The sequence below is a fragment of the Pelophylax lessonae genome (genome assembly GCF_965119305.1).
Source record: "Pelophylax lessonae genome assembly, chromosome: 3".
Classification (NCBI taxonomy): Eukaryota; Metazoa; Chordata; class Amphibia; order Anura; family Ranidae; genus Pelophylax; species Pelophylax lessonae.
Genome location: NC_138770.1, coordinates 434,863,734 through 434,890,471, shown reverse-complemented (window position 1 = coordinate 434,890,471; position 26,738 = coordinate 434,863,734). Strand labels below are relative to the sequence as shown.

The 26,738-nt window shown below is 43.3% G+C and overlaps 1 protein-coding gene across 1 annotated transcript in view; it reads left to right on the top strand.

The window, feature by feature from the left end:
- Positions 1-26,738, top strand: part of HBS1L (HBS1 like translational GTPase) — a 232,444-nt gene that overhangs the window by 66,835 nt on the left and 138,871 nt on the right. The window lies entirely within an intron of this gene.

The following is a 26,738-nucleotide window of genomic DNA, read 5'->3' as shown; positions in this document are numbered from 1 at the left end:
AATACATGAGGCATAATACTTGCAAAATGTGGGTATTTGTATTTGAAATACCTCTGATTTTTTTTAAAAAAAAATATTTAACCATATTAAATTGTGTTTTTGCATATATGCCTACAGTTCAGCTTTAATTTACAGCTTTGTGCACAGGGTTTCATTTCTGGCCATGCAGATATGTAGAATGTTTGATGATTTTAACTAAATGGGGTGCATGACATGTACCCTGGGGCAGAATATTCAGTCTAGTGGTAAAGTGGTTGTAAAGGCTGAATGTTTTTTTTACCTTCACACATTCTATGCATGAAGGTAAAAAACCTAGTGTGTGCTGGTCCTTCTACAGCCATCCTAATATGCACCTGAGCCCCCTTTCGATCCAGCGACTTGCACCAGAGCCTTGGCTTTCCCAGAACTCTTTCTCCATTGGCTGAGACAGCAGAGGGAACCGTTGTCAATCACAGCCAGTGGGCAAATGAGTTGAGAGTGAGTGTGTGCGTGGGGGGGGGGGGGGGGATCGGGGCCTGAGCAGCAGCTCTGTGTCTTATGGACATGGATGGGAGCATGCACCAGTGCCCCCATAGCAATTGGCTTGGTAGGGGCACTGGTTGTGGAGAAGAAGCAAGGAGCGTCGACGGGGGACCCCAGAAGAAGATGATCGGGGCTGCGCTGCAAAACCTTTGCACAGAGCATGTATGACATGTTTGGTATTTTTTTTTTTTTAAAAAGCTGAACCTTTAATACCACTTTAAGTTACTTTACAATCAGTTTAGAGCTGCATGATTCTGGATAAAATAAAATGAGAATCAGGATTCTTTTGCTTAGAATAAAGATCACGACATCACTTCCGGGTACTGTCTCGCGCCAGTTTAAAAAAAATGACAGCATTTAAAACAGCCAAACTTGGCATTTTGAATGGTTTTAAGTGCAAAGGAGGGGGTTTGGGGTCTTTTAGACCCCCCAGATCCCTCCACAAAAGTACCTGTCAAAATTTTTTTTTTAAAATGTACAAAAATGTCGGCCAATACCAACATGTATTGGCCAAAATATCAGTATCGGCAACGAAAAACCGATATTGGTCGATCAATAATATATATATATATATATATATATATATATATATATATATATATATATATATATATATATATATTTTACCTTCAGGTAAGCTTATAATAAAGATTACTTGTAGGTAAAATGAATATCTCCTAAAATGAATATCTCCTAAATGTGCACTATCTCCTAAGCGTGCACTGTTTAGGAGATATTCAAGCGAGCAGCAGGCGGCAACGTCACCGGTGCATGCGCTCTGAATGAATATCAATACAATACCTGTAACTTTCCTTCAAAGCTGTATGCCGTGGGATTGAAGCCATCCTGGCTCTGACAGTCGGAGGAAAGACTGGGTGAAGATGGAAGCCTCTGCAGCGGTAACATCGCACCACTGGAGGGCTTTGTTTTAAGGTAAGTTCTTTTTTATGTGCCAGTATGCCATGCATACTAACACATTATGATATTGCCTTTTTTTTTTTTTTTTTACTACCGTTTTAAAGCAGTAGTAAATCGCTGCAATAAAAATTAAAACTTTCCTCTATGAAATATCATAATGTGATAGTATGCATTGCATAATAGCACATTATAAAATACTTACCTTAAATTTAAGCCCTCCAGTGGCGCTCTGTCACCACTGCAGTGGCTTCCATCTTCCCTCCATCTTCCTTACGGGTTTGCAGACTCCGGCTGTGTGACTGGCTGGAGCCGCGTTGATGTCACTCCCGCGTGCATTGGTTACGAGGCAGTATGCCGGACCTTCACAGCACATGTGTTAGGGTCATCACCGGCTGCTTCCAGGGTGAATATTTCCTAAACCGTGCAAATTTAGGAGATATTAATTTTACCTGCAGGTGAGGCTTACATGTAGGTAAAAATCACAAAGCTGACTTTACTACCGCTTTAATGTAGTCAGTTTGCAGTGGTTGTCCAAACCAGCAATATTGTATTTAAAATGCTGGAAGATATTTTGGTGTGATATAATATTGGGGGTAATGTGGGACTAAAATTACACAAATTTAGATTAGCCATTATCAATGTTTGTTTTTTGAATGATCTAGACAAAGCTGCTAAAAAACAAAAACAAAAAAAAAACCTAGAGCTTAAATGGGTAAGTTACCCATTGGTGGCAACAAATCCCTTGCTGCATTGGAAAGGCTCCATTTGGTTGAATGCTTTATAGTGTTTAACTATGGTCCTCAAATAACCACAACTGCCCATGTGATTTTACCTGGTTTTGGACAAGTAATTTGATTAATAATCTTGGCTAAGTGAATACCTGTCTTAACTCAGAACTAACACTTCTTTACTTAAAAATACCTTTTTTTGCTGGTTTATTAAAAGAAAAAAATACATACAACCTGAAAAAGAAGACTGCTTATACTTGTCCAGATGGTTGTTCTTCAGGTCTTTGCTCTGTTTCAGAATGTTCAACATCCAACACGCTTTAGATATGTGATGTCTGGTTTTTGGTCTGCCTGTACTGTGGTTTATACTGCTGGCTGATATGCCACCATGGGGCACAGTAGGGATGTAGCAACTTGCAGGTGGAACCACAGTGCACAGTTGGGGACCAGGCCTCTGACACTTGGAAGTGTTTTGGATGTTAATAACTCTGCCAGTGGCTTTGATCTTCCATAAAGTGAAGATTTAAGAAACAGCTGGTTGAGCATATGAGCATAACTAGTTTTTTGGCTGTGTTTTATTTGACAAAAGACTTTTGAAGTAGTAATAAACGCAAAACCAAAAATGTACTATATTGCAGCTTCCCTATCATTAGATGTGATAGCTGCATCAGTTTTCTTTTTTAGGCTTTTTTCACCTCTGTTTTTACCTGGTGATCTGTCTAGTAGCACACCTCCTGTAAGAGTTCCCCCACGCTGGGTAAGGGTGCACCGGGATAGGTAGTGTTGTATGAACTACCAGATACTCCAGCTCATACTTTATAGGCAAACTGTTTTTTTTTTTTCCCTTTTGGGATAAAGGGGTTACATAAATTAATAAAACTGATAAGTGTAAGCACCCCTGTCAGTGGTACAGCTTGTTCTGTTGAAAGACAACAGTCTTACTGGCTGGATCACCAGGTGAAAATAAAGCAAAGAAAGCTAAAGCAGCCACCACCTCTAAAATCAGTATGTTGCAATATAAGGAGGAAGAGTGAAACCTCCCCCTTTTAGGTGAAGTTCAACTTTAAGTGTATAGTTATAAATTATAAGATGTGTTAGCTACATTTGTTTTCTTTTTTTAGGCTTTCTTCTTATTTGATTTGGTGATCTGGCCAGTAAGCATTTTTTGTTTTTCCAAATAACTAGCTTTCCTGCAGAAATATCAAGTTCCAGGGATTAGACAACCCATTTAACACTGACAGGAGTTCTTCCAATGATCATTTTTTATTTATGTATTTTATTTATCTCAAAAGGAAAAACTGCTGTAGTTGCTTATAAAGTGTTAATTGGAGTTTGGCTTTAATTGGTTAGTGTATCTAAATCTGCTAGTACATCTAACATCCCCTCCCCCCAGCCTGACCATGGTGTTGTCCAAAGGGGCCCCTGTGCGCCTTCATCCAGAGCGGGGGCACTCTCATACAGGAGTTGTGTTACTGGCCAGATCACCAGGTGAAAACAGGAGGAAAAAAAAGAAAGCTGATTAGCCATCTTATCTAAGGATTGGAAAGCTGCAACATATTACATTTTTGGTTTTTGGCGTAATACTACCTGAAAGTGAACTTGGAATAAGGAAGACATGGTAAAGACCATTGTTGTCGTCTGTCTTTTTTCTTTTTTTAACACAGAAGGATGGTGTCATCTTTGTTCAGGAAACATCCTAGAAGCTTCATGGCTGGCACAATCATGTAATTGCCTGTGTAGTAGTCACTATATTCCTGACACTATATACACATATCACTCACATATCAGCCAAGCAAGTGGGTACTGGATGAGGGTAGACTGAGGATTGCTTTCTAGTTTCCTGTAGAAAACTAGTGACATTCTGCCACACTGCACTTTTAAGCCTAGGAACAGTCGCATAACTGAAGCTTAATTACTGCTTTTTAATAGTGTTTTTTTCCTTACAAATGTATACTGTTGCTGAATATATGACGTATCAGGAATTAAATGATGCAACTTTGTAAAATTAATTATAGGCTTGTTTTTAAAGTCTTGTTTTAAGCATGGATGTATATAATGGTATGCATTGAATGTGAACTGTCTTAAGTGTAGCTATGCGTTTGAATCATTGGAAATGTCAGTCCATGAGACAGACACGACTTTCATATTCAACAGTATATCTACCCTTTGAGCTTGCATACAGTTTTTAAAATTATAAATATAACAAAACTGATCTTACACCCTTTAGGCATATCGATTTTAATGACTGAATGTATTTTTTAAAATAAATGTGATCCTTGTTTGCTAAGGAAATACACACTTAATAAAAGGTGCGAAGAAATTTCCAATTTTTCATATACAATGAAAGTTGTTTGATAATTTGTTTTTGTTTTTTCTTCCTGTTGCTGCTTTCAGTGCAATTTGTGGTACCTATAGTGTTCATAAAGTGCACATAAATGAATGAACCGATTAGGCCTCATGCAAACTGGGTTGTTTAGCCCTTCTGCATGAGATGCTGGTGTTTTTTGTGCAGAAAGAAGGCACAGGCGCACCATGTAGCCCTGCCGCTGACAGCCTCCAAAACTCTGAGAGGCCTAAAGCTGCTGTGGGTGGACAGTGCAATGAGTAGTACTAACCTTTAGGGGCAGTATACACCCAGGGATGAATGCTTAGAACACAGAACCTGCTGTTGTCCCTGGACGCATACTGCCCTAATCGTTAGTACTGCTCAACCACAGCATCTTTCAGCCTCTCCTAGAGCTTTGCAGGCTTCTGGCAGCAGGGTTTGACAATGTACCTGTACTCATGGTAAATCTGTTAAACTGCCAATTTCATTAACTGCTTCCCACCTAGCAAATGTGTATAAATGCGCGGGTGGGTGCTCGGTTGTCCCGGGAGGACATGCCCATACACGGCGTGATCTGTGGCACACTGGATCACAGCTCTGGGTACTGGGCCGCTGTGATTGGCCCAGGTACCATGTGATCTCTGTGAGCAATCACATGACCACTTGTAAACAACTGTCATGAATGGCATCCATGATGGCATTATTTGCTGCTATTATCTCTGTAATTGGTCATAGTGATCACCTAGTACAGGGACAATCGTAACACGTAATAGCTGTGGCCAGTCACAATGAATCATAAATGGAAGCTATTCTTGACAGTTAAAATGATCGGTTTTTCATTAATCATCACTCTAATAACCAGGGCTGTGAAGTCGGAGTTGGAGGAAATTTTGGGTACCTGGAGTCGGCAAACAATGCTCTGACTCCTACTAAATTTAAGCTGGAATTAAAAAAAAAAGCAAGTTTAAATGTCCCAATTCACAAAAAGTTATAATTAATGACTTAGTATAAGGAAACTTATAATTGAGGAGGCCAAATGTAAAAAGGAAGAACTAAAGAAAGTTCTGAAAGGACGTTTTGTCTTCCTTAAAATGGATGCATGTCCACGTCACAGTCTCAATTATTTTGCTATTAATGTTAGATTTGTGGATGAAAATAACAAAACAATAACACGGACCCTCGTATTAAAGGACTCTCAGGCACATCACACCAGTGATTACCTTCAGAAGTTAGTGGAGGGTGTTCTAGAAGATTTTGAAATTATAAAGGAACAGATTTTATGTGTTGAGACAGATAACGCTTTTAGCATGTTGAGCACAATTGAGAAGATGAACGCAGATGAAGAAGGTAACAAACAGATATTAGAGTTAGAGGAAGACAGCTCTGCAAGTATTGGAGAAAGTTTAGAAACTGAAGAGAATGCTGACATTTTTTTTAGACAACTTTGTTGAAGAAGCATTGAAGCTTGCTACTATTGATCATATGCGATGTGCTGTTCATACACTGCAACTTGCCATAAGAGATGGATTAAAAGATCGCCATTAGGGATGATTGAACTTTCCAAAAGTTCGGTTCGACCATGAACACCCGAACTTTCCGAAAGTTCGGCCCAGATTTCAGAACCCCATTGAAATCAATGGGACCCGAACTTCGGTAATCAAAAAACACAATTTTGAAGCCCTAAAACCCAATAAATGCCCCTAAAAAGTGCCTAGGGTTCTGGGTCATGCCCCAGGGACTATTAATCACACAAAAAAAAGTTCTTAAAAATTGTAAAAAAAAAAAAAAAAGAGATTTCTTTGGATTTAGTGTCTGGGGGGTCTGAAAGGTGTACCTGTGAAGTTTCAGCTCTGTAGCATGTCCAGAACCAGAAAAAAATTGCAATAGAACAGGATAGTGGCTCCGCTATTTTCACACCTTGCCGGTTTTGTAGCAGGTGTTTTTTTGGGGGTCTTTGGAGGCAGGCATAACATCAGAACTTCTGTGTAGGGGTGTATATATATACACACACACACATGTATGTAGCAGAAACCTATGCTTGCGCTAATGAAATAATTAACACCCATATGGCTTCTCTGCTATAACACCTATATATGTGTATAAATACATATAAGTGTGTGTGTGTGTGTGTGTGTGTGTGTGTGTGTGTGTGTGTGTGTATATATATATATATATATATATATCTATATAGATATATATATATATATATATATATATATATACATACATATACATACATACACACACACATACATGTATGTGTAATGGCCATTTTTTGGGGGTCTTTGGAGGCAGGCAAAACATCTGAAATTCTGTATAGGGGTGTATATATACACACACACTTATATGTATTTATACACATACACATATATATATATATTATATATATATATATATATATATATATATGTGTATGTGTATAAATACATATAAGTGTGTGTGTATATATACCCCTATACAGAATTTCAGATGTTTTGCCTGCCTCCAAAGACCCCCAAAAAATGGCCATTACACATACATGTATGTGTGTGTGTATGTATGTATATGTATATATATATATATACAGGGTTCGACAAACCCCGGTCGCCAGGTCGCCATGGCGACCAGAAACCGCGTCCTGGCTCCTGATTTGCGGCCAGCCCACTCTCTGCAACTCCTGACTGACTGCCCGGACACGCAGCTCAGAGTGTCAGGCAGCCGATGCTTCGCTCTCCCCCCTCCCTGGTCTCCGTGTTTTCCCTGGAGCCGTGCAGTAATCTGAAGTCCGGCTGTGTGTAACATGAGAGGGGAGGGGGCCGGCCTCTTCTCCTCTGCCAGAGCATGGTCCGGAATGGCTGCTCTCTGAGCTCTCTTCTGCTGCCCGTAGCGTCCTTATCAGGCTGGTCTTCCTCCCCCCAGGGACCACAGCGGGAGTTCAGACCTTGGAGAAGAGTGAGGAGGAGGAGGAGGGGGACCCGGCAGCCTGTGTGCCCTTTACCTGACCTAGCAGGCAGACTGTCACAGTAACTACTATGAGGGAGGGGGGGAGAGTTCTGGTGGAGGATAGAGCACGGGGGCTGCCTGTGTGTGTGTTCATGTTTCCATGCTGTGACACACTGAGCCGCTGTTCTAATAGTGCAAAGTTGTTTAAGGTGGGCTGTGAGGTGGAGGAGGGGAGATGAGGCTGGCATGCTTTAAAATGATCTTTTTATGTCCTCTGATAAAGCCCTGTGTATTATCAACAATCACCACAGGGGGACACACACAGGCAGGAAGTAGCTGCAAAGAGGCAACAGAAGATCAGCAGCGCTGGAATACTTCTTTCATCCTTTTCTGTGTTTGTTTTATTTAAAATGTCACAAAGGCTTTATTTAGATGTGCAGTTGGGTGCTGTAAAGACATGTTTTTGCCACCCACCAACAGCCACCCTTAAAGCGGAGTTCCACCCTGGATTTTTTTTTTTTTTTTTTTAATACCCCCGGGACAGTCAGGGCTAGTGCATTCCACAATGGATAGCCTCTGATCTGTCCCGGGTTGCACTTACCTGTTAGGACAAATACTTACCTTGCAAACGTCTTGTCCAGCGCTGCCATCTCAGATGTGGGCAGCTTGAAGCCAGCGAGATCCTCTTCTGCGTCCTCTTCCGCCTTCTTTGGTCCCACGATGCTCTGCGCCGGCCCCGACGTCACTTCCGGGTCGCGCGCGTCATCCCTCTACAGCTTCTGGGCATGCCCAGAAGCTGTTTAGAAGGGGATGACGCGCGCGACCCGGAACTGACGTCGGGGCCGGTGCAGGCGCAATGATTCCTGGGAGCGATGACGTTCAGCTCCCAGGAATCATTGCAGAGCCAGGAAGTGACGACGGGCCGCGGCCGAGGAAGGAGGAAGAAGGAAGTAAGGTAAGTATTTTTTCTTCGCTACGAGGTAAGTAAAAAAAAAAAAAAAATATGCGATTATCCATTTCTTTTTCAGGTGACCCGGAGCGAGAAGATGGAGGTAAGTATAAAAATAGGGTGGAACTCCACTTTAAGCTACAATAGGCAGCAGATGAGGGTATTTTACATGCCGCAGTCATGATGCATTAGCATAAAAAGGAGTTTCCCCTATAACAGGTTTTTAATGTCATTCTTTCTGGCCAGCCCATAACCTTGACGTAATGCGTTACATTGGAGTTATTGACTGACCACTCTGCTGTAAGTGAGTTAGGGGGCGCAAATTACTTGCCCTGACAACCCACGCTACCAAAAAAAAAACTGGCTCCTAACTTTTTTAGCTGGCTCCTAGATTCATAGCAAATTTGTCGAGCCCTGTATATATATATATATATATATATCTATATAGATATATATATATATATATATACACACACACACACTTATATGTATTTATACACATATATAGGTGTTATAGCAGAGAAGCCATAAGGGTGTTAATTGTTTCATTAGCGCAAGCATAGGTTTCTGCTACTTTCACACCTATATATGTGTATGTGTATATATACATACATGTGTGTGTGTATATACACCCCTACACAGAAGTTCAGATGTCATGCCTGACTCCAAACATGTCCTCAAAAAAGCCCTATAAACGCCTGCAACAAAAAGCAGGGTGACAGGGGCGAAGCCACTATCCAGTTCTATAAGTGTTCTAAGAGAAACAATCTTTTCTCTATATCGGTCAGCCGGTCACCCTGACATGGAAGGGTTTTGTCACCCTGCCATAGCAGTCAGAGTCAGTTAACCCTACACTACACTACGGTCCCCTTACACTTAACACTTTCCCTACAGAAACTAGATTATTAAATCTAACTATAGTAGAAAATATTACCCTAACTACACTAGATATCCCTTTCCTCACACTAATAATTGCTAAATGACACTTTGAGAGCAGAAGTAACAGAACTGCTTCCACTCTCTTCCACAGCCCTGTATTAAAATGGTAGAGATTTGGCGGGGCTATCTTATATACTGAGGGGCGTATTCACTAATGATTGGCCTCTGGACCCCCTAGTCACTCCAATCACATTCCTAGCATTCTCCTGCCCCCTCAATTGGCTTTTACTGATGGTTCTGGTCCAATCACGGGCTTTTAAAGCCCAGTTCCTGTCCCATTGCATTTTGGTCGGTTCTGGTTGCCGAATTCCGAAGTTCGTAAATCGGCCGAACCTCGAACAGTCAATGTTCGGGTCAAACCGATGGTCGACCCGAACCGTTCGATCATCCCTAATCGCCATGCAGCTACACTAATTGGCAAATTACGGCAAGTAACTGTTGCAGCCAGGGCCCCAAAAACAGATGCAATTTTGAAAAGACGTGCAGGAAAAGGAGCCATTTTGGCTCCTTTCTTTCCTTCAAGGAATGTATAAAATACATTTGCATATTAATACAGAGGAGTCGGAGTCGGCCCTGGTAATAACCACAGTATATTGAAAAAAAAATAAAAAATAAATCACGGTTACTTCCCCCTCTCTATGGTGACATTGCACAACTCTGCTGACTGTAAAAAAAAAAAAAAAAATTATATATATATATATATATATATATATATATATATATATATATTTTTTTTTATTAAGTACTGTCACCAGTCAGTGTCCCTAACCACTGCTACCCAGTCATATTGTCCCTGATCACTGCCACACCAGTCATATTGTCCCTGATCACTGCCACACCAGTCATATTGTCCCTGATCACCATTCACAGTTTCCCTGATCACTGATCACTGCCCCACCAGTCACAGTGTCCACAAAAGGATCTGTTCACATGTGCAATGCTCTCTGAAGAGCCATTCATGTTTGGATCACTCTTTAGAGGGCAATTGACAGGCAGTGAGGAGGCATTGTATTGCCTCCTCAGCACCTGCTTTGACCCCCTGCACCCTGCACAATCAACCAAATTCACTTGAATGGGTCAAAATCAGCAGGAGTACAGAGGGTATCATTTCTGTCACAGCTGTGAACCAAAGGATCACAACTGCAGCATGTGTACACCCCCAGCCACTGCCTCTGCAGCTAAGAGTGGATGAAGTGAGGTAAAATCACTGCTCAGCTGCAAGGTTTTACCACCCCTAACCTCACTTGTTAATGAGCCCCAATAGTGCAGCAAGTCACAGATTCTCGAATCACTACTACACCAGCCACAGTGTTGCCAGACCTGTGTAGCAAGCAACAGTTTTCCTGACCAGTGTATGCCTGCAACAGTGTTCTTTATCACCGCCACACTAGTTGCAGTGTCCCCACACCAGTGTATGCCAGCAATCATGTCTCGGATTGTCAACACACCAGTCCCAGTGTCACCAGACCAGGATAAATCTGCAGAAGTGTTTCTGATTGCTGCCACACCAGGGCAGTGTTCCCTCTGCCTGCCACTTGTACTAACCCTGGCCTGTTTACTGACCATGTTTCTGCCTGTTGCCTGGACTGGTCCTTTGCTTGTTTGCTGACCATGTCTCTGCCTGTTTCTGAACTGACCCATCTGCAGGTCTAAATGTATTCCTGTGGGACACCAGTCCTAGCCATCTCCTGTGGACAATTACCCTCCTGAAACCACAGGAACTCTTTTGTTCTTCCTTTCTTTTCCCTCATGTACTTCCTGGCTGGTGAACAGAGTATTCCAAATTGGCAACTTTGTGTATAAAAAAAAAATTAACTTAAATTTTCATTCCACATTTTGTAAATTTTGTGGTATCCGCAATCTCGGGAGGAGTAGCAGAATGTGTTTAGGGGTGTAATTTTAAGTATGACTATGCTGTGTGTGGGACCTACCTTGTTAAAATGACAACTTTGGGAAAATATACACACTCCAAAAAATTAAGGGAACACTATTAATCAGAGTATAGCATCAAGTCAATTAAACTCCTGGGATATTGATCTGGTCAGTTAAATAGCAAAGGGGGTTGATAATCAGTTTCAGCTGCTTTGGTGTTAATAAAAATTACCAACAGGTGCACTAGATGGGCAACAGTGAGACGACCGCCAAAACAGGAATGGTTTTACAGGTGGAAGCCACTGACATTTTTTTTCCCTTGTCTTTTCTTTAACTAGTTTTGCATTTGGCTAGGGTCAGTGTCACTACTTATAGCATGAGTCGATACCTGGATCCCATAGAGGTTGCACAGGCAGTCCATTTCCTTTAGGATGGCACATTGATACGTGCCATTGCCAGAAGGTTTGGTGTGTCTCCCAGCATGGTCTCAAGAGCATGTAGGAGATTCCAGGAGACAGGCGGTTACTCTAGGAGAGCTGGACAGGGCCGTAGAAGGTCCTCAACTCATCTGCAGGACTGGTATCTGCTCCTTTATGCAAGAGAGGAACAGGATGAGCACTGACAGAGCCCTACAAAATTACCTGCAGCAGGCCACTGTTGTGAAAGTCTCTGACCAAATAGAAACAGACTTTGAGGGTGGCCTGAGGGCCCAACATCCTCTAGTGCATGGGTGTCCAACCTTTTGGCTTCTCTGGGCCACATTGAGTGTAGAGAAATTTTCTCGGGCCGCACATAAAATATATACTATATTTAAGGTATACAAGTAATAAAACGCTGCTGCACCCTTCCCGTGCTGCCGTGCCCCCCAGCACTAATTTAACACAACTAGTGGATGATCCTCTCCGAGGCAGCCACTGCCTACAGTTAGTTGGAAACCTTTGTGGCCATGCCCCTGACTCGACTTCCTTCCTCCCCAGCAAAAAAAAAAAAAATTGTCAGGTGGCAGTGGGCCGCATTGCCTGTGGTTCTGGGCTGCAGGTTGGACATGCCTGCTCTAGTGGGTCCTGTAGTCACTGCCCGGCACTGTGGAGCTCTATTGGCATTTGCCATTGAACACCAGAATTGGCAGGTTGGCAACTGGGTGCCCTGTGCTTTTCACAGATGAGAGCAGATTCACCCTGAGCACATGTGACAAATGTCAAAGGGTCTGGAGAAGCTGTGGAGAACGTTATGCTGTCTGTAACATAGTTCAACATGACCAGTTTGGTGGTGGGTCAGTAATGGTCTGGGGAGGCATATCCGTGGAGGGACGCACAGACCTCTACAAGATAGACAATGGCACCCTGACTGCTATTAGGGTATCGGGGTGAAATCCTTGGACCCATTGTCAGACCCTACGCTGGTGCGGTGGGTCCTAGGTTCCTCCTGGTGCGTGACAATGCCCAGCCTCATTTGATGCCCTGGCCCAGATCTGGAAGGAAATACCCCAGTACACCATCTGTCGTCTCATTAGCAGCATGCCCCGATGTTGTCAGGCATGCATACAATATAAGCACATGGGGGCCATACAAACTATGAGTACCATTTTGAGTTGCTGCAGTTTTTAAAGCAGTGTATTTAATTTATTTTTCCAAAGAATTATGACAAAAAAATTATTACTTCAAAAAAAGCTCACATGCCTCTTACTAAATACTTTGGACCGTCTACTTAAAAAAAAAAAAAAAAAAGGTAATTTATGGGGTATTTGTACTGTCCTGATATTTTAGCACCTCAGAAAATAAGATAGGCAGTCAGTACATCAGTACTGATCAATTTTAAAATATACACTATATTGTCAAAAGTATTGGGACACCTGCCTTTACACGCACATGAACTTGAATCCCAGTCTTAGTCTGTAGGGTTCAATATGGAGTTGGCCCACCCTTTGCAGCTAACTGCTTAAACTCTTCTGAGAAGGCTGTCCACAAGGTTTAGGAGTGTCTCTATTTAAATGTTTGACCATTCTTCCAAAAGCGTATTTGTTAGGTCAGGCACTGATGTTGGACGAGAAGGCCTGGCTCACAGTCTCCCCTCGAATTCATCCCAAAGGGTTGAGGTCAGGAATCTTTGCAGGCCAGTCAATTTCCTCCACCCCAAACTCGCTTATGTCTTTATGGACCTTGCTTTGCTCACTGGTGTGCAGTAATGCTGGAACAGGAAGGGGCCATTCCCAAAATGTTGCCAAAAAGCTGGGAGCATGAAATTGTCTTGGTATTCTGACACCTTCAGAGTCTCCTTCACTGAAACTAAGGGGCCTAGTCCAACCCCTGAAAAACAACCCCACACCATAATCCCCCCCCCTCCACCAAATGATCTCGACCAGTGCACAAAGCAAGGGGTGGGCCAACTCAATATTGAACTCTGTGGACTAAGACTGTGATGCCATTGAAGTTCATGTACGTGTAAAGGCAGACAGCCCAATACTTTTGACAATATAGCGTACATACTATTGTTTGTATACTATATCTTTCACAAATATGTTTTACCAAAGAAATGTAGCAAAATACATTTTGGCCTAAATTTATGAAAAAAGATTCTTTATTTGCAAAATTTTCCAACCTAAACTACGAAATTGTAATGTTTGGCTCACTGAATTAAAGTTAATGTCAAGATTTGCATGCTGATGCACTCATGTTTTTTTTCTCCTAGGGTGCGCTAGAACAACTTAGGCTCCATGCACACAGGGCGTCATAAAAACAAGCCCCAAAGCTGTTTCTTGACAATGGGAAAAAGCAGCTGTAAAAACGTGCTTTCAGTAGCTTTTTCCATTAGTGTTATTGCACGTTTGGCCACGTAGCTTTTAGCAGCGTTTTTTTCTGCCTCCATTCAAAATCAGTGGTTCCCTATGGGAGCCTATTGATTTGAATGGAAGTCGCACCGCAAGTCGGATCAGGATGATGCGACTTGCGCTGTGAGAATCTTGAGGGGGAACTCCACGCCAAAATGGGGGAAAAAAACGGCGTGGGGTCCCCCCCCCCCCCCAGGTTCCATATCAGACCCTTATCCGAGCATGCAGGCCAGGAAAGGGGAGGGGACGAGCGCCCCCCCCCCCGGACCATACCAGGCCACACGCCCTCAACATGGGGGGGTGTGGGTGCTCTGCACCCCCCACCTCAAAGCACCTTGCCCCCATGTTGATGAGGACAAGGGCCTCATCCCCACAACCCTAGCCGGTGGTTGTGGGGGTCTTCGGGCCGGGGGCTCATTGGAATCTGGAAGCCCCCTTTAACAAGGGGGCCCCCCAGATCCCGGACCCCCTCCCTATGTGAATGGGTATGGGGTACACTGTACCCCTACCTATTCACCCCATAAAAGGCAGTGTATGTAATAATGACAGGAGACGTTTTGAAAAGTTTATTAAAAATCTTCATCCGGTCTTCTCTGCTCCTCTCTTCTGCCCTCCGCTCTTCTGCTCTTTTGCCTCCTCTGGTCGTCTTCTTCCTCCGGTCCTCCTCCAACGCTGTCACCGGTGATTATGCCAGTCTCCGGTCTCATCCTGATCCGACTTGCGGTGCGACTTCCATTCAAATCAATAGGCTCCCATAGGGAACCATTGATTTTGAATGGAAGAAAAAAAACGTATAACGTGGCTTAACGCATGTTAAGCAACGTTATTCAGCCTTTAACAGCGTCAGCCGTTTTTACAGCTTGACGCTGCAGCTCTAGAACGCACAGTTCCTGGGTTTTTTTCGGAGCTGTAAAACGCCTATGCCACTTGGAGCTCCTAAAAGCTCTATGTGTGCATGAGGCCATAGAATAACATGGATGGGCGTTCTGCAGCTGCAAAAAAAAAAGTCTTGACGCTGCTAACAGCAGCTCCAAAAACGTCCAGTGTGCATGAGGCCTAAGGCTTCTAAACTTGCATCTGAATGTAGCTTCAGGTAGTTTAACTATGAATACATATTCTTGAACTGAAGGCAGTTCTCTTATCCCTACCGTTAACAAATGACAGAGTGCAAGAGAGCTCCAGATTATTGTTACCTTTCAGTAGATATGGTCCTTTGGCAATATTTATTTATGGCAATTGCTTTTTTGAAGGTACCTTTCTTGTTCCCCTACATGTGAACTTTTACTTAAATTATATTATTTTGCTTTGTAGGTATTCTCTAAAGGATGTGGCTTCTCTGTTGTGTTAGCAGTGAGCAGTTCACTTTTTATATACCAATACACCTACTCTGGAAAGTCTATGACACTCCAGCTTTCATGTGAACATACATAAGCATACTGAGTAGCCTATACGTAGCTACAGGTTAAAGTTTTGACAAAACCTCAACAGATAAATATCTGTGTGCTTTGCAGCAGTTTTAGTATTATTTTCCAGTCCTGTTTACTGTTATCTTTGTGAATTGAGTTCTGAATTTTTGTTGCTTTCTATTCTTTATACACATAGCTGAATTCATAACTTTACATCTGGACGAGAGGGGCTGCTGTTTAAACTACAGCAACAAACAAGAAATAGTTTATGCTGGAATTCTGGCTGATCTTGGTTCTAGGTTATATTATTCTGTGCACACAAATGGGTAGTTGCCACTCCTGTTCATTTTTGAAGATCATGCTGGTGGTAATAAAAACAGTTGATCCACAACCATATAAATGTGCTGATGTGGCTGTTGTGCCGTGTTTGAGTTCTCGTATTGGGCAAGGACTAATGAGATGAGTATGCACTGGTGTTAGTGCCAGCAAATGATTGACACGAGCGGCTGATTGATAAAGAAAGTAACGGTGTTAATATCATGATTGATAAAGAAAGTAACGGTGTTAATATCATTTCTTGACTTCCACTACTGTGTTGTAAGCAGAATAGAATTGTGACTTTGCACCTTAGAAGTTCAATTTTTACTGTTGTTCTTTATACCTGTTGCTAGTATATTTTTTTAGATTATCTTTTCCTGTGGTGCTTTGGTCTTCAATTACACGCTAAACATGTCTTTTAGGGCTATTTACTTTTCGCTTTTGTTCACTAACGGACACAGCTCCATATCTTCCTAGGCCCTTGGGCTTATGCCGCTCTCTCTTCAGGAGTAGGACTAGGCAGAAACAAATTTGGCTACGCCCCTGAGGCAGTCCCAGGGGGTATACTTCCACTTCCTGCTATAGGACTTCAGTTTTTTCTGCCTAGTCAGGGAGGGTACCTGGCTCCCGCTGACTGCCAGGAGTGGTGCCCCCTTGGTTCCCAAGTGTGGTGAGTAGTGTTCCCCCCCTCTCTTCTCTGGGGAATGCTGGGGTGGTCGTGGGCCCTTCCTCAGGTTGGTAGGTCCCTTCTGTGCCCTTTCTTCCCTCGAGATCCCCCCCCCCTCACTGGCTGGGTTCCCCTGTAATGATCATCGTCGCCTACCCCCCTCTTCCCCCCTTAGTCCCTTTTTGGGGTGCATGGGTGTTTCTGGGTGAGGGGTGTCCCTTTTTGGAAATGGGCTGGAGGGTGGTGGGAGCGCGCCGCTGGCGGCTCCTTTCTGGTGTGCCTCTGCAGTAATGGCTGTGCGGGGGTCCCTGTGGGGGCTCCCCCCTGGTGGGCTTCAAGTACCTTGGGGTCCAGAGGGGTCCTGGTTGCCGTGTGGCGCTGCCATTGTGTTGTGGATGGCTGTATTCAGCCTCGGCGGCCATGTTTGTTTAGTCCCGCGGCCATGTTTTTGGAGTTACCCATTATAGTCAATGCGGCTGCCATTTTCTTGAAGTCTGAAGCAGTGACATGCGGCCGGGGGCTCTAGTGACAGTGTCAGTGCTTCCTCTTCCTTTTTAATTGAAGTGTGGCAGGCAGTTTGGCGCTCTGTATCTAGTTCTGAGTGTATGTAAATCCCTGCGGGTATACAGCCCCTTCCCTGCTTTAGCAGCGCCGCTGGTGTGCTGATCCTTGTGGTACCACAGTGGTAGCGGGGTGAGGGGGTTTTTTTTGCCGGGAAGGAAAAAAAAAAGTTTCTCGTACACAGTGCGACCTCTGATTTAATCATGGAGCACCTGTAGTGAGTATCGCCACCTGACCCACTCTCAGAAGCTGCGGGATCCTCTGGGTCTCAGTCTGCCCTGGCGGCCATGACAGCGGACAGCGGCCCTGCAGTCACTTGTGTCAAAGGTTGATATGGCCCTGCAAAAGCGGCCTAGCAAGAAGCACCCCCGCCTTCACCTGCATCCTCTGCCTCCTCAGAGTTTGAGATGGATTTGGCTGACGCAATTCAACCCACTGGGTCTGCGTCTACACACCCTGAGTGCTCTAAAAGTGAGGACAACTCCTCTTCCAGTGCAGCCGCGCATGAAAAGGCACTGGTGGAGGCACTGATTGTTTCAGTGCGGGAAACTTTAAAGTTGGAGGAGTTGATGCTGAGTCGCTTACGCCAGTGCAGTTTGGCACCTGCAGATCATCCAAGGTGAATAAGGTATTTTCTATTCCTGCCTATTTTAACGAGATTGTTGTTAGTCAGTGGGGATCCCCGAAACGCATGGTTGAAATACCTAAGCTTTTTGCTAGGATATATTCATTTGAGGAGTCTCTCTTTAAGAAGTTGACAGTTCCACCGACTGTGGACTCTCAGATTTTCAGGTTGGATAAGGCCACACTTCTACCGGTGAAAGATTCCCCGTCCTTTAAGGACCCTGTGGACAAAAGAGCAGAGGCTCTGGTCCAATACCTTTTCACCGTGGCGGGTTCAATTTTGAGGCCGGTGTTTGCTATCACCTTGGTATCTCAGACTTCGATATCAAGGACGCTTACCTTCATATCCCAATATATGTTGGGCACCAGCGTTTTCTTTGCCTTGCCGTGTGAAGTGTTGGTCCCAGTGTTGGCCTTGCTCAGGCAGAAGGGCATCACGGTGTTGGGATACCTAGACAACCTGCTTCTGCGTGCAGGGTCTTCACCGGCTCTAGAAGTCGATTTGGACATTACTGTACGAACTCTGCAAGAGTTCGGCTGGACACAAAAATTAGCCCTGACTGGATTCAGCCTCAGCCTGGGTGTTCTGCATGTGAAACTGCTGAAGTTGCAGGATGCGATTCAACTCCTGTTGTCCAACCGTCGGTCGTCTCTCAGGACTTGCATGCAAGTTCAGGCCCTGATGGTTTCCACCTTTGAAGCGGTTCTGTTTGCGCAGTTCCATACCAGACCTCTGCAAAGGGAGATTCTTGCGAAATGGAACAAGGATCCACAGTCACTAGACAATCTGATCCTTTTAAGCTGGGGTACAGGAGGGTCTCTGACCTGGTGGCTTCGCTCTCCGGCTCTTCATCTAGGGAAGTCCTTTCTCCCCCTGTATTGGACAGTGATTTCCATGAATGCCAGCCTGTCCAGGTGGGGTGGTGTCTTGGGCATTTACTCGGCTCAAGGAGTTTGGACTCTGGAGGAGTCCAGTCTGCCGATCAACATCCTAAAGATTCGGGCGATCAGGCTTTGTCCCAGTGGATGGATCGCCTGCAGGGGTGCCCGGTAAGGATACAATTGGACAATTGCACAGCTGTGACATATTTCAATCATCAAGGGGGGCACAAAAAGTTCCCTGGAGGCCGGGGAAGTTGCCGGCATCCTAAGGTGGGCAGGATGATATTTTCCGGCCCTCTCTGCTGTGCACATTCCGGGTGTAGAGAATTGGCAGGCGGACTACCTCAGTCGGCAGACGTTGGATCAGGGAGAATGGTCTCTCCATCCGAAGGCATTTCTTGAGCTGTGTCTCTGGTGGGGGACTCCCGATGTTGACCTGTTGGCCTCCCGCCTCAACAGGAAGGTGCAGGGGTTCGTTTCAAGGTCTCGGGATCCTCTGGCAGACGCCCTGATGGCTCCTTGGGGTCAGTATCATCATATTTACGATTTTCCTCCAATACAACTTCTGTTGAGACTGCTACGCAGAAACGAGGTGGAAGGGATTGCAGTCATTTTGTTGGCCCCAGACTGACCTCCCCGGTCTTGGTACACAGGCCTAGTAAGGCTGGTAGCCGACGCTTCTTGGAAACTTTACTCTCAGAGGGGATCTTCTGTCCCAAGGACTGATCTTCCATCCTGCTTTACGGTCGTTGGCTTTAACGGCATGGCTCTTGAGAGGCGGCTGCTGAAGGACAGAGGGCTGTCGGAAGTCGTCGGTGATTCCTACGCTGTTGAAAGCTAGGAAATCTACTTCCAGGAAGGTTTATCATCGAGTTTGGAGGGTATACATTACTTGGTGTGAGTCTCGGGGGGGGGGGTGTACAACTAGGTGTAGATTAACCTTTGGCTCTGGGCACCATCATGGGCCAGATTTCCGCCTTGGCCATATTTTTTCAAATGCCATTGGCTGCGAATTCCTTGGTTCACACTTTCGTGCAGAGGGGTTCGCCATCTGGCTCCTCCGGGGAGATCCCTTGTACCACCGTGGGATCTCAATTTGGTACTGTCGGTACTTTAAAAGCCTCCTTTTGAAAATATTTGTGAACTTCCTCTGCTCACTTTGTCACAGAAAGTGACCTTTTTGGTGGCTATTGCTTCTACGCGTAGGGTGTCGGAGTTGGCTGCATTGTCCTGTCGTTCACCTTACCTGGTGGTTCACAGGGATAAAGTGGTGTTACGACCCTGTCAGGCGTTCCTTCCTAAGGTCGTCTCGGGGTTTCATTTAAATGAGGATATTGTGTTGCCGTCTTTGTGTCCTAAGCCGACACACCTTAAAGAAATTGCCCTACACTCCTTGGATGTGGTTCGTGCAACTAGAGTGTACCTGGCGGCGACGGAGTCGATTCGTAAATCTAATACGTTGTTTGTCCTTACGTTTGGATCCCGTAAGGGGCAAGGTGACCATTTCCAGATGGATCAGACAGACGTTGGTGCAAGCCTATTCTATTAAGGGTCAGTTTCCTCCTTTGCCTGTCAAGGCACATTTTACGAGGGCGCTTGGTGCCTCCTGGGCCTCCCTCATCAGTCGTCAGTGGTTCAGGTGTGCAAGGCAGCTACGTGGTTGTCTGTACACACATTCACAAAGTTTTATAAGGTGGATGTCCTTGCATCTTTGGATGCCGCGTTCGGCTGCAAAGTTTTGCAGGCTGCAGTTGTAGAGGCTCCTGCCTCCTTGAGGGTGTATTTTTTCCTGGTGGTGAGCTCCAGATGTTCCCGATTGAGCTCCTGTTTTACCTGGTTGGCTCTGTTTAGCCCTTGTTGGGAATTATATCTATTGTGTTTTCCCCATCCCTCATAATGACACTGCTTTGGGACGTCCCAAGGGTCTAAGAAGATATGGAGCTGTGTCCGTTAGTGAACGAAAGAGAAAAATTGATTTTTGTCTTACCTTAAAATCCTTTTCTCTGAGGTTCACTGACGGCCACAGCACCCGCCCCTATGTTGGGTTGAGTTATGTATTCTTCTGACACTGCTTGTTACAAACTGAAGTCCTATAGCAGGAAGTCAGGGTATACCCCCTGGGACTGCCTCAAGGGCGTAGCCAAATTTGTTTTCGCCTAGTCCTACTCCTGAAGAGAGAGCAGCATAAGCCCAAGGGTCTAAGAAGATATGGAGCTGTGTCAGTCAGTGAACCTCAGGAAAAGGATTTTATGACAAAGACAAAAATCCATTTTTATTTAAGCCTCGCTCTGGGATCTGTGTCAGTTAAACAACAATAAAAACATTCAAAATAGATTATGCCCCCAAAAATAAAATGACTCTGCTCCCACTGTGTGATACATGATTCAGAGGATGTATTCTCTCATACATTAACCTCATTCACTATTCTCTCCAACTATTTATATTCTATGGAGAGCAGAGCTTCTTCCTTCCAGAATAACGCTGATGATTAAACAGTAACTGGATGGTGTTTTTCTTGAAGCATTTTCCCAGACGTATAGGGAATATCCTGTCTATCAAGAAGTATAGTATCATTAATATTCCATATTATACAACATTTTTAACATATCATACATATTTACAGTTCCATTGTATTTAAAAAATCACTCACGCACTCACTGACTGCAAACATTAGAAATATAAAGCGGATCTATGGTCACAGCATGTGCATTCATTTCATATTCGTATTGATATAGCAATATAAACAATTATTTTAACCATCGAATATATTCTGATTTCAATTATAGTGCCTTGAAAAAGTATTCATACCCCTTGCAATTTTCCTTTTTTTTTTTTTTTTCATGTTATAACCAAAAACTTGATTGTGAAGTGGAAAGAGAATGATAAATGGTTTCCACATTTTTTTCCAAATATGTGAAGTGTGGCATGCATTTGTATTCAGCCCCTTTACTCTGATAACTAAACTCTAATGAAATTAATAACCTTCAGAAGTCACCTAATTCGTAAATAGTCATCCTGTGTGTTTTTTATTCTACAGCTGTTCTGTAAACCCCTCAGAGATTTGTTAGAGAACCTTAGTGAACAAACAGCATCACGAAGGCCACAGAATACACCAGACAGGTCAGGGATAAAGTTGTGAAGAAGTTTAAAGCAGGCTTAAGTAATAACAAAATCTCTCAAGCTTTGAACATCTCACGGAGAATGGTTCAAACCATCATCCAAAAATGGAAAGAGCATAGCACAACTGCAAACCTACCAAGACATGGCTGTCCACCCAAACTGGAAAGGCCGGGCAAGGAGAGCAATAATCAGAGAAACAGCCAAGAGGCCCATGGTAACTGGAGGAATTGCAGAGATCCACAACTCATGTGGGAAAATCTCGCCTTTATGCAAGAGTGGCAAGAAGAAAGTCATTGTTGAAAGAAAGCAATAAGTCCCATTTTCAGTTTGCGAGAAGCCATGTGGGGGGCACAGCATGCATGTGTAAGAAGGTGCTCTGGTCAGATGAGCCCAAAATTAAACTTTTAAGCCTTAAAGCAAAACGCTATGTGTGGCAGAAAAAATAACACTGCACATCACCCTGAACCTACCATCCCCACCGTGAAACATGGTGGTGACAGCATCATGTTGTGGGGATTCTTTTCTTTAGCAGGGACTGGGAAGCTGGTCAAAGTTGATTGGAAGATGAATGGAACCGAATACAGAGCAATCTTAGAAGAAAATCTGTTAGTCTGCAAAAGACTTGAGACTCGGGTGGAAGTTCACCTTCCAGCAGGACACAACCCTAAACATATTGCCTGAGCTACAATGGAATGGTTTAGATCAAAGCATATTCATGTGTTTGAATGGCCCAGTCAAAGTGCAGACCTTAATCCAAATGGGAATCTGTGGCAAGACTTGAGAATTGCTGTTCACAGACTCTCTCTATCCAATCTGACAGAGCTTGAGCTATTTTGCAAAGAAGTATGGACAAAAATTTAATTCTCTAGATGTGGAGACATACCCAGTATTGCAGCTGTAATTGCAGTGAAAGGTGGTTCTACAAAGTATTGATTTGGGGGGGAGGGGCGTAGGCTAAATACAAATGCAAGCCACACTTTTCAGATATTTATTTCTAAAAAATTTTGAAAACCATTTATCATTTCCACTTCACAAATTATGTGCCACTTTGTTTTGGTCTATCACAGCCTTTCTCAACCAGTGTGCCGCGGCACCCAGGTGTGCCGCCAGAGGTCCTGAGGTGTGCCGCGGAATAGTGGGAGAGTAGTGCTGTCAGTTGAGCCCTATCTCCGGATCCCCTGCCAAACTGTACATTGGCACTGCGAGGGAGCTCCGTCAGCTTCAAAAGTGAAAGTAAAGGGAGGAAGGAGTGTTCTGTGCTCTCTGCTTCCCCCTACAGTGCAGTACCCGGCTGAATGAGAAAAAAGTATTGTGCTAGAACATTTTAAAATGGCTTTATACATGTGTGTTCATGTGTGCATGTGTGTTCGTACGTGTCTGTGTGTGTACATGTGCCTGTATTTGTGTACACGTGTGTCTGTATATATATGTGTGTGTGTGTGCACCTGTCTATCTGTGTCTGTATATGTGCATATATACATGTGTCTGTGTACATATGTGTGAGTATATGTATGTATGTTCCTTTAGTCCTGACCCCACCTATACCATCAGAAATGCTTTTTATAGGGCTTGTTTGTGATAGTAGCAAGGACTTCTGCTCCTCTGAAAAGCAATCCATGCTCAGATTGCTTTTCAGAGACATTTGGCAGGTGGTAAAGAAGCAATATGTTGCCTCCTCACCGCCTGTTTTAATCCTGTAAATGTAGCATCACTACACGCAACCATGCAATGCACAAAGTTGCGGGGTAGTTGCAGTGCAGCCCCATTCACCCTGGGTATACCTCTAGCTGCCGCCACAGCATGTGTACACCCCCAGCTGCTGCTTCTGCAGCTAAAGGGGGAGGAGTTGGGAGGTGGTAGAAACAGATCAACCATTGGGTTTTACCACCCCACCAACCTGACATGTGAACAAGCCCTTGGTTCACATCTGCATGACTGCGTGCTGCGTGTAGGGCAGCAAATTAATTTCAATAGGATTCCCTACCCGCAGAAATGCAGTGAAAGAAGTCCCTGACCCTTTTTTTTTTAAATTACGCCGCACCAAAAGCACCCCATGTTTTCTAATGTGTGGTGTACTATTAAGAATTATTGGCATCCCTTAAGAACAGAGCATTTGTCTGTGTGTCAGGAACGAGCACGGTTTTGGGCTTGTTCCGCTACATACAGTAACGTGAACTGAACCTTGGACAGGGGTGCCTCAAGACTAAAAATACTTTTCAAGGGCGCCCCAACTGGAAAAAAGTTGAGAAACACTGGTCTATCACATAAAATCCCCCAAAAATAAATTTACGTTTTTGGTTGTAACATGACAAAATGTGGAAAATTTCAAAGGGTATGAATACTTTTTCGAGGCACTTTCATATTGTGAGGGCTGCCTATCTGCTGGCCATTTCTTTCCACAAGTTTGTGGACTCCTTGCATGCTTTTCAGCTTTTCCTCTGCTGTTTACTTTTCCCATGGTACCTTGCTGATGGCAAGCAGTTATTCCTGTACAGACTCCCCCTTCTGAAACTCCCCCCCCCCCCCCCCAGCATATTTCACAAGGTAGGCTCTGTGAAATATGTGACACAGCAGTGCCTATTCACAGGGCATAGTGAATAAGTAAATGTGTGGGGATATTTACAGAGTAAGTTTACAAACTTTTTCAGGATTATTCAGAATAGAATAGGAATAGGCTATATATAATTGACATTTAGACTTTGACCATAGATACACTTAAACTATCGCTGACCTTACCTCCCAAAGTAGTGGTGTGGACCTTGCACAGTTATTGGTTGAAAGCAATATTTAAAAATATTTTGTCCATATTGTAATCTTCATGTAAATTCCCTTTTTAAAGGTTATATCCACCCAAAATGAATTGAATTTTGGGTGGGATTGGATTCTCTGGTTCCATTTAGTAAAGTTGCTTCTCTATCCTCGGCAGGGCTGTGCTAGACATTTCTAGGCCTTATCCGCAGCAGCTGTGCTACTTGACCATACCGGTTTCCTGTGTAATATCATAGGAGGCAGATGATGACAACAGAAGTGCTATCAATACTTACATAACCTTTATACCAGTGCCTAATTTTAGCTGTAAAATGAATATAACTTCAATAATAACTAAACCTAACTCTTCTTTTTGCTTTGAAAAAGCTGCAAACTGGATAAAACACCTGTCACTTTTTGTAAAATCCGTGTTAACTTCCTCTCCTGTAGACACAGTGGACAGTCAGAAGATACCTTTCCAACAGATGGGGAAACACCTTCTTAAAGCAATCCATTGACGAGATGAAAAATTTATAAATTTTGTGTCTATCTTTTAATCATTTGTTTTTCACATCATTAATGTGCCATCTGCGACACGCAATCTTTGTGCCGCAATTGAAAATGCCTGATCTAACATGTTTCTTGTTTTTTTTTTTTAAACAATTGGTGGCACAATCGTATAAGCTATTTTTGTTTTTTTTGATCAACAGAACTTTTGTTTTTGGCTCGTCTTTGGCCTGCATAAGATGGCCATAGATGGATAGAATTTAAACGAAAATTAGTAGGGAAAGTCTTTGGAAAGTTTATATAAAAATTCTCAGAACATTTGTTCGAAAGATTTCATTTGTTTTTAACATTAGCTTTTAGAATGAATGGGCTTTACCAAATTAAAACCACATACACAATTACAAATTCGTTCATGAAAATTTTTACAACCCAGCCCTTCGAATTTACTTGTTGTTACGATCAGAAACGAACGCTCATTTGACCCCACTAATGATTAGAAAAACGAACAAGACTTCCTTAGAATATTCTGTCTCCAAATTTTGTGTGAAATTCTACCTATCTGTAGTCAGCTTCAGACAGCTGCTGCTGGAACAGGTATACCTATTCTATTCCAATGGCCACTCAAAATATTGGATTTTCCCATCAGTTTCAGTTCAGGTGACAATGATCACTAGGGAATATCATAAATTTCATCAGGGGTGACACAAACCGAAATAAAGATTACCGGAGTTCTAATCCTTTCCTACTACCTGGAAAACGAAAAAAATATTTTATCACAGGGTGAAGTAGCTAAGTAGCTCTAGCTAAGTCTGCAGGAAATAATTCTTATTAACTTGGGTAAAAATAGAACCCTTTAACTGTTCTTTTAGTGTTGAGATGGTATCTGTATTTGTTTTCAGGTATCCCAGGTACCAGAGGAGTCGGCAAAACACTGATCGATTGTGCTTTGTCATATTTTTCACTGTTTGTATAGAAATGTCACATCTATAGACTGTTTATCCTCATTTTTTTTAAATAGGCTAATCAACGTTCGTATTTGTGCTTAAGCAGTTGATCCACATTTATTACTCTGGCTGTTTCCATGGAGGAAATACAAATATTGCTACCTCTAAAGTGACAGCATACCTGCCTGATATGCTTTGCTATCAATGTTTTTATGAGGAACTGGCAAATGCTTACCTGTTTATGAAAGGAGTCTTTTTAAGGTTTTGTTTTCTGTGATCTAAATAAAATAATTTATAATGCTACAACTCAATAGGAAACAAACTCTTCCTATTGCTTCCTTTTTCAGTCTGGTCTTCGTTTACAGTAATTTGAGTCTTATACTGTGCATAGTTCTACATCTGTACACCTTCATTTTTGGTCTGGAAAAATAAATGAAGAGGTCCTGTGTGGCTTCCAAATGTGACTATTTGCTGTGTTCATTTAGTAAAATATTGGACACTTTTATGGAGTTCTATGGTGTGCTAGTGACAAATTCCTTCTTCTGAGTTCTGGTTCCCTGATGGTAGTCGCTACAGCACCCATTTACTCTTCAGCCACTTCCAGGAATGTATGCGTTGGGAATAATGTTCTATGCCTAAATGAGACTGACACAGAAGGTGATAAGAAGTATAAAGAGGCACTGTTAAAGTAGGCTGTGGAAGATTTTTCTCCCCACACTTACACCTGTAGTGAACTTAATGGAGCATTCTTACTAATAATAGTAAGGTTAACCATGATGTGCCGCAAAGTCTAGGTATTGTAGAATTTTTAATTCTCCTCCATCTCACTGTGCCCCTTTTGGGTACAAAGAGACCTGCAAAATCTATAAAGACAATCCTTGAAAAAATGTACACTTCTTTGAATTTTCTTGACGAACTCTGTCTAGTGGAAAGGAAGTTTACTTTACTATTCTTGTAA